Below are 10,115 nucleotides of genomic sequence, written 5' to 3'. Positions count from 1 at the left end.
GACCATCGGGAAACCAAACACGTCCTTCGGGAGAATGGGGCGAGCCACGAAGGAACGATACGCCGAATCGCCCAAGAGTACAGGCGGCAACCAGGCGACCGGCGCCGACGGCAACAAACAGAACGAGGACAGCCACCCCCGCGAGATCGACTCCACCACCCATAACGAGAGACAGAGCGAACGCAATGCCGACCATAAGATCGAACGAACAACCACTAAATATTGTGGGGGAGTCATCCCACAACCAAACGAGGTCACAGACAGAGAATCCAGAATCTCAAGGCAAAAGGAAAAGAGTGAAGCACAAGCAACCGGCGAAGGAAAATCATCAGGAGTTGAATTCAGATTCGGAAGGCGACCTCTCCGAATTATTTCAATAAAATTTAACGATTCCCCAACGAACCCAACTGCACGAATAGTTTCCCCAGATCTAAAGACTAAGACGAGTTTATTATTAGACTCTGGATCGGAAATCAACATTATCAAGAAACCTGCTTTACTCGATTCAGCCATCATCGACGAAAAGGAATCAATCGAAGTGCGAGGAATTACGGCAACGAGCCTGGTCTCCCTAGGGCAGACGGTAATACAGGTTGCGGGCCATCCGGTTGGTTTTCATCATAGTCGATGATTCATTGCTAATCGATCAAGACGGAATCCTAGGATCCGAATTTTTTGCAGGTTGTAAGGCTCGTTTAGATTATGAGGGAAAACATATCAGATGGGGAAATATTTATATTCCCTTCGATAGTAAAGAAAAAATAATTATACCGAAGCGAAGTTCAATAACGTGTTCAGTTAATATCGCTAATCCAGAGATAAAAGAGGGATTTATTCCAAGAATCGAGCCGAACAAGGGAATCTATTTTGGTAATGCAGTTGTGAGGAATCATAAAGGAAAAGGTTACATAAGAGTAATAAATACTACTTCGAGAGATTACGTATTTACAACACCAACGATGGTAATTAAAGAATTTGAAAATCCCCCCCGCCCCCCACCCCGCTTCCTAGGACAGCGTGCAATACAGTTCTAAGATCGGAGGAAAGTAGATACGATAAAATAAATGAGTTACTACGACTCGAACATTTGAACGAAGAAGAAAAGGAAAATGCTAAAAAATTGATTCGTAATAATCAAGATAGGTTTCATATTCCAGGAGATACATTGGAAGCAACCGAAGTTCTGGAACATAGGATAATTACAACGGATAATATACCCATCAATACTAAACAGTATCGATATCCACCAATACATCGAGAAGAAATAAATCGACAGGTCCAAGAACTACTAGATACGGACGTAGTGGAACCATCAATATCTCCATATAACTCCCCGTTATGGATTGTGCTCAAAAACCCGATTCGCAAGGAAATAAGCGCTGGAGATTAGTCATCGATTATAGAAAATTGAACGATAAAACGATTGGCGATGCCTTCCCACTACCCAACATTACAGAAATATTGGATCAATTAGGAAGTGCAAAATATTTTTCCACGTTTGACTTGGCATCGGGCTTTCACCAGATCCGTATGTCACAGGAAGATGCCCACAAAACTGCATTTTCGACACCATACGGGCATTTTCAATTCAAAAGAATGCCCTTTGGATTAAAAGATGCCCCAGCAACATTTCAACGTTTGATGAATTCAATATTATCTGGTCTGCAAGGAATAGAACTATTCGTCTATCTGGATGACATAGTGATTTATTCCACGTCTCTCCAAGAACGCGAAATTAAATTTAATAAATTAATGGAAAGACTGAGGAAAGCTAAATTACGATTACAACCTGATAAGTGCGAATTTTTACGACACGAGGTGAATTATTTAGGACATATAATTAGTGAGGATGGCGTGAAACCCGACCCAAAGAAAGTCGAAGCCGTATCAAAATTTCCACGACCAAAGAGGGCGAAAAATATCAAACGATTTCTGGGACTAGCAGGATATTACAGAAGATTTATACCCGATTTCCCCAAGGTCGCGAAACCATTGACACAACTATTAAAGAAAGATACTCCCTTTAAATGGACAGAAAATCAAGAAAACGCATTCAATAATTTAAAGACAGCGTTAGTGACGAAACCCATCCTGCAATATCCAGACTTTTCTAAACCCTTTAACCTTACTACAGACGCATCAGGATATGCAATAAGCGGTGTACTGAGTCAAGGGCCAATCGGAAAGGATTTGCCGATTGCGTATGCCTCAAGGCTATTAAATCCCGCCGAACGAAACTACTCTACCATAGAAAAGGAGTGTCTGGCAATTGTTTACAGCGCAATGCACTTCCGACCGTATCTTTACGGAAGAAAGTTTACCATCGTAACCGATCATAAACCTTTAGCGTGGATGCATTCTATCAAAGATCCTACTTCAAGAATTTGGAAATGGAAATTAAAGTTATCGGACTTCGAATTTGATATTGTATACAAAGAAGGCAGGGCGAACGGAAACGCAGACGCATTATCTAGGAAACCTCCGGAAGTTTGTTTACCAATCAGAAAGAGAGAGGAAGTCTCACCGATTCGCTATCCTGTCTCAAAAAGATTCGAAATAGATACGTCAACCGAAGACTCTCCCATATTCGAAGCTAAACCACACGTCTTGCCTCAATCCAGTGATTCTAAAAATCAAGGAAAGGGTTTTACCCGAAAACATTTTACAATAGAAGAAACCCCCATAAAATATTTAGACCAAGCATTAGCAGAAATCGATGTAAGTACAGATAGAGCAATAACCAATCGAGAAAAAGAAGGCACGGATACAACAAGCGAAAAAGAGACCTCCACTGTAATTCCAGAACTAATTCAACAACGAGAAAAGGACACGAGACCTACGATAATTGCGGAACTAAGAATTTCAGAAACCCGAGACTCAATTGCGAGAGTAAATGACCATAAAGTAGTATTTATAGATATACATGGCAATCCGATAGATAAAGGAGCCTTAGAAATGAAGGAAACGGGAAAGTTACCTCGTTATGAAGATTTAATGTTAGAAAAAGCAAGATTGAATTACGATTCTGGAAAATACATTGTATTCCTACCGATAAAGGAAAATAGAAATATTCCAATAACACCAGAAAATTTATTAAACTCGCTAAGATCTCTATTAGACGCAGTAAATGAGAAACAATACCCTGGCGATATACAATCAGAAAATTAAAGGAAATATTTATGGAAAAAACCTTAACCATCACCATTTGCACTGGGGAAGTAATTACCCCATCTGTGGAAGCGCGGAACAACATAATACGAGAAAAACATGAATCAAGCGTAGCAGGACACAAAGGAATAACAAAAACTTATCAAAGAATACGACAACATTACTATTGGGAAAATATGAAAAAGGAAATTCAAGATTACGTAAGAACATGTAAGGAATGTCAATTGAAGAAACTCACAAGAATAAAAGCAAAGCAACCAATGGTACTTACAGACACACCAGGTAAAGCGTTCGATAAGGTTAGTATGGATATTATAGGTCCATTACCAAAAACCCAAAAGGGAAACGAATATATATTAACTATCCAAGACTTATTAACAAAATACTCAATTGGGATTCCACTAGGAGGAATCTCTTCAGCCTCTCTGCCTATCTTAGCGGACGTTTTTGTAAAGCGATTTATTTGTCGTTTCGGGTCACCGAGAGCTATTCTCACTGATCAAGGAACGAACTTTACATCCTCACTAATGAAGAAAGTAGCAAAGAGATTCCGCATCAAACAATATACCACGACGGCATATCATCCACAAAGTAACGGTTCAATCGAAAGATCTCACCACGTGCTGATAGAATATCTCAAATTATACATTGAAAATTCCAAAAATTGGGACGAATGGGTAGAATTAGCTATGTTTTCCTATAATACCTCTGTACACGAAGGAACGAAATTCTCCCCGCACGAATTAGTTTTTGGACATCTAGCCAGAGAACCTACTGGTGAAGTAATAATCGAAGAGAACATGGAACCAACTTACGCAGAATATCTCGAAGATCTGTTCGATAAAATTAACACCGTACAACGAATGGCGAGAGAAAATTTGATAAAATCCAAACTAAGATCAAAAGAATATTACGACCGACGAATCAACCCCCAAGATTTTAAAATAGGAGATTCGATATATTTACTAAAAGAACCCAGTAAAGGAAAATTCTCCGATCAATATACTGGACCATACAAAGTGCTAGAAATCTTGCAGAACCAAAACGTCAAGATCGAAGTAAAAGGGATTCCGCGAACGGTGCATTTAAACAAGTTAAAACTAGCGCATAATCGAAATAAGCAATGAATAAAGCGATTTCAGTGGGCAACGTAGTGCGGTAGTATATGTTATAGTGCTGTTCGTCGAATAATACAGATATCGAACACCTAAAAGGAAAAAGGAAAATTATTATACGTGATTCAATTATTGCTTAAATATAAAACGTGTTAACTTAATGAACAATTAACTAGTGAAAGTGAAAGTTACCTTGTGAACAAGTGATCAACATACAAGAAAGTGTACGTGCAAGTATAGATTATGGATCGTTGTTCGTGGAACACAATGTATGATAGCTACCTAAAATAAGTGAATAAATTAGTTTCAATTGTCTCAGTGCAAAATACAAGGTTACTAAATGTTATAACTATATTATGGATAAATCAAAAGGAGGTGTAACACTGTCCGTCGAATAATACAGATAGCGAAAACCTAAAAAGAAAAAGGGAAAATTATTATGTGTACTCCAATTATTGTTTGAATATACAACGTGTCGATTCAATAAATAATTAAAAGAGGGGAAGTGAAAGTTACCTTGTAAACAAGTAATCATCAAACAAGAAGGTCTACATGCAAAATATGATATGGCTCCCTGCTTGCGGGACACCATGTACCAGCTGAAAATAAACGAACGAATTAACTTCAATTGCCTTAATGCAAAGAGCAGCATCGCTAAATGTTATAACGGTGCTGTGGAGGCGTGGCAGTGTTCGTCGAATGACACAGATAGCGGAAACTTGGAAAAAGAAAAGAAGTTTATTACGAGTGTTCCAATTACTGTTTGAATGTAAAACGTGTTAGTTCAACGAATAACGAAAACAGTGAAAGTGCAACTTACCTCGTGAACAATCAATCACCATACAAGGAAGTGTACATGCATGGATTTCGCAGATTAACAAAAAGAAATAAAATAGCTGATAAATATAGAAAGTGGTTAGAAAATAATTAAGATAGATTAATTGAGAGTTAGTAATAAATATAACCGGAGTAAAAGGATATTTTATTGTGTATTAATCTACGTAGTATTGTTATATTATTATATCTAACATGTAGAAGTGGATTTTGTACGCATATATGTATATAGTTACAATCCAAGTAGTATTCATAATATTTATTTTCACTGATAACAAGTACGTAAAACCTAAAATAAAACAAAGGTTTTAACAATAAAAAAAAAAACAAAAAAAAGGGGGAAGAAGAAAAAAAAAGAAGAAAAAAAAAGGAAAGAAAAAAAATATAATATATATAAATATAAAATTTTCTTTTTCTATAAAAGGTTATTCCTATTTCTGATAAACTCGAGAAACGAAAACATTATACCATGATACACTGACACAAAGATACACCACACAGAAGAAACTAATAGAGAACGCTTTAAGCTTGGCAAACTTACCGCCCGACGAATTTGCATACACCATAACCAAAACCCAGGACACATGGATTTGATCGCAGGAGAAGCGGTCCATATAGTCAAATACATTCCGGTACAAGTAAAAGTACGACATACAACAAAATGCTACTCGGAGCTATCCGTTTGGCAAGGGAATCGCACCACACAAATTCCGCCCGGACGTGCGCCAAACGTGGCAATATTCAGCACCATCGTCGGTGACCATGAGCGGAATATATACCCAAGAGGACCTGGACGCACTACGGGACCACGTCATGTTCCCGGCAGAAATATTGCAGTCTTAAACACATTGGCCAGAGGAGCGACAGGAAAAACAATCGTCCCTGGAACAGTAAACATCCTGGGATGATGGACGATAACACCGGTAGTCACTCATCAACCAACGACATCTACATCCGCCTTGAGCGAACTCAGTGACGCCATCAGTCAAATTTCCTTTGGAAATTTGAACTCCAAGGGTGGGGGTGTCACGTCCCGCGCTCCGCACGCGCCGTAACAAGAACAAGAAAACTATTCTATACAAAACGCGCGAATAAGGATTTGAATGCACGAACGAACACACGGCGCTACGAAACTAAAGGAAGGATTAACAAAACGAGGGCGACTAATAAATCCAACCAGTATAAAATAAAATAGATAAAACCAGCTAATGGATTGAACGAGTTACGAACCAAACAAATAAACCGGGAAATAAGAATAACTACAAAAGGGGAAATAATTGAAACGCCAGAAATACATGTATATATAAATATATTTTAATCAATCAACTTGGAGAGTTACATATAAGTATAAACATATATGCTAGACATGTAATAAACTAGTAAATATTAGAGACAGTGCTTCCAATACTATATTAACAATTTATGAAATATAAGTATATACGAAGTCAAAAACTAATAGTCTAACGAATACATAAAACATACAATATTGTATTAAACATATATATATGTGTGCGCATTCTATCAAACAGATACATACTTAAAACTAGTCTACATTCCGGTAAAGAATTATAAAATAAGAACTACATTACGAAACATGCATGTCTATATATAAATATATAAATTATATTCTAAACTAAACTACTATTAATGTATGCTCTTTCTACATTATTGATTCAAATCGATAATCTAAGATACATACTTAAAACTAGCCTGCATTCCGGTAAAGAATTATAAAATAAGAACTACATTACGAAACATGCATGTCTCTACATAAACATATAAATAATCTATTTTCTAAACTAAAACTACTATAGAACATACAACGCAACACTTGGGACTAAGCGACAACCTGTCGATAGCCCAAACGCTCAAAACAATTAACAGCGCAACGACTTGAGGAATTGGGTACAGAAATTCTACCATCAAACACAAATATGTAAACACACACTAAACGCACAATAATCTAGAAACAAAACCTTCAATACTATGTTGTCACACTACAAGATATATATGTATATATGAAATCAAATGATTGACACATAACCTCAAGTACACAACACTATATCACTAAAGAATCTAAATGAAAATCACCTTGCCAGAAATATATACATATATATGTGTGCCTGTGCGTGTTCTATCTTATTAAAAGAAATTAATATAAAATAAATAATTAACATTTCATTTCGTATGCACACTACACGGGCGAGAGAAATATACATATAAATACGTATATATATATATATATATATATATATATATATATATATATATGTATGTATGTGTGAGTACATATGTTTTATATTATCGAATACTCTATAAAATAAACTACTCAAAACAATAAATAGCGCAATCGAAGAATTACAAAACATTAACCATATTGAAGTGACACACAACATAAACATATATGTATATACGTATATTCACACGAGCTATACTATTGTCACTTTAAAACAATATTAATAAATAAATGTTCTAATTGCGATAGAATAAGGAAAAACGAGCGACAGACGAAAAATTACTTCGATATCAAACAAAACTAAAGACCCGTTACTAAAACTTTACTGATGACATTTATGAGCAGCCATGTTGGATTTACACGCATCATGGCGACAGGAATATTAGGGATTAATGGAAAACAGGCGCGAGAAACAAATCATGAAAGCATATTGTTAACAATTTTCTTTAATAGACTCTATGAGCGACTACACTGTCAAATGCAAATGTAAAAATATATATAATTAATTAAAAAGGGGGAAATATAAAATTAAATATATTTAACAAACGTATAATAGATACATAGAATATATATATATATATATATATATATATATATATATATATATATATATATATATATATATATATTTCGTACATAAAAACAAAATACATCTAAAAATAATATAATAAGAAACCTCTGATGGAAATGCCTCCGCAAACATTGTCCGAACGTCGATCACCAAAGCCTAGAGGAACAACAAAAGGGGAAAAACATTAAAATCTCAAAAACAACCATAATATGCGAATATCCAAACTTACGCAAAAATAACTCAAAGAAGGAGGTCCTTGTAGCGGGAGAGCAGCGGATGTCGCGCGTGTTGCCCGAGCGAGCATCGAAGTGATAATGATGCTGCGGCCGCCAACCCTTGCACGCACCGAAGAAACACAGATAATTCCCACGGTACAGCACGTGGAAGATTCTCGCGGGAAGGACTAGATCAGCATGGAATGCTTCGAGTCTCCTAGATGCTAGCTCAGCAGAAGCACAGGACTGATAGGAACTAAGTCGACGCATGGAACCCGCATTCTCTCACGTACGATTTCAAGAAATTCAAACTGCAACATCCTGATTCCCACGGAAGCATACCCCCAGTGGACCACCATCCCGTGGGGATGGCATTATAAATAAGCGTAGCAACATAGAGCGTGGGCTTTAATCTTGGTTCATCATTATAGTGATCATTGTTATTGCCGTTCGCTCATTATTGCATTCAAAGATTTGTATAAGTATTTTGCGTTTCGGGGTCTTTTAGTTTTTTCGGTAAAGACAAGAGAGTCGCGATTAAATAAAAGAAGAATTTTAAGTCCCCATTGCTGTATTAATTCAGTTAGCGAGTTATTCAATCTGTATCGAAATAGCTAAATAAAGTAAAGGTTGATAGAAAACTATATTCGAGATTAAATAATAAACCCAACAAACTTCGACGATCACCTGAGCAGCTGGAGTAATGGCACCCGACAGCACCTTCTCCTCAAGGTAAGAAAATAAATTTTTTAAAATTTCGTCTTCTCTGATAATTTCGAGAATCAAACCAGAACTTCCTATCATCAATCTCGTCTTATTTCCGTGAAGGGTTTTGAGAATAGAATCATTGTTTAACTTTAAACAAACGTAAAGATAAATTTATATAAAACAACAAAAATCTCACATCCCTATCTAATCCAGCAACACTAAAATATATATATCCAGCTAATAAAATATATATATATATAATAACCTAAGCAATTTTACATTCAAATAGAAAATCTGTTCAACGAGGAAAAATATTTATTGTACCCAGCTTTAATCCTCTCCCGTGCTAGCATCCCTGCGCATAGCAGGTTAGCCGAAAAATGGAATTCGTTTACCAGTTGCATTAGGCGTCAGTTAACGCTACCCATTAAACGTAAAAGAAAATAATAAAAATAAAATATTTTGAAATAGTCCATAGACTACATCTGGTGGCAGCAACTACCGTATTAATTAGAAATCTAAATCAGTATTAAATACACAATAATATCATTTCAATTTATTTCCCTTCCGATTAGATTCAAAACTCAAACTATAAAAAAAAATTTTTTTCAGTAAAATTTAACTTTAGATTTGATCGATTTAAACAAACAAATTAATACGTAATATTTGCTTGTTTCGACGCCTAAACGGTAGTGCATAGCATTAGCACTGTGAAATGGAGTTCAACGAGTGCTTAAACGTCGAAATATCTCCAACGGGAAGGAAATGACGGCTATTTTTCGTCAAAATCGACGAAATCTTCGCGACTTGCGAGATATTATGCTTGTTTCGACGCTTAAACGCTGTGCATTGCTTTAGCACTGTGAAATGGAGTTCAACGAGTGCTTAAACGTCGAAATATCTCCAACGGGAAGGAAATGACGGCTATTTTTCATCAAAATTTCGAAATCTTCGCGATTTGCGAGATATTTTGATTGTTTCGACGCTTAAATGGATGTGCATTGCATTAGCACTGTGAAATGGAGTTCAACGAGTGCTTAAACGTCGAAATATCTCCAACGGGAAGGAAATGACGGCTATTTTTCGCTAAAATTTTCGAAATCTTCGCGATTTGCGAGATATTTTGATTGTTTCGACGCTTAAATGGTTGTGCATTGCATTAGCACTGTGAAATGGAGTTCAACGAGTGCTTAAACGTCGAAATATCTCCAACGGGAAGGAAATGACGGCTATTTTTCGCTAAAATTTTCGAAATCTTCGCGATTTGC

At 36.3% G+C, this 10,115-nt stretch overlaps 1 long non-coding RNA gene across 1 annotated transcript; it reads right to left on the bottom strand.

The window, feature by feature from the left end:
- Positions 1-5,329: 5,329 nt before the first annotated feature.
- LOC126875906 (uncharacterized) lies at positions 5,330-9,509 on the bottom strand. Its single transcript, XR_007693762.1, has 3 exons — positions 8,154-9,509; positions 5,659-8,080; positions 5,330-5,406 (listed from the first exon to the last, which is right to left on the bottom strand). It is a non-coding gene; the product is annotated as an uncharacterized LOC126875906 (long non-coding RNA).
- Between the last annotated feature and the right edge of the window lie 606 nt (positions 9,510-10,115).

This window comes from Bombus huntii, unplaced genomic scaffold (assembly GCF_024542735.1).
Source record: "Bombus huntii isolate Logan2020A unplaced genomic scaffold, iyBomHunt1.1 ctg00000059.1, whole genome shotgun sequence".
NCBI lineage: Eukaryota > Metazoa > Arthropoda > Insecta > Hymenoptera > Apidae > Bombus > Bombus huntii.
This window is presented reverse-complemented; position numbering and strand designations above follow the sequence as displayed.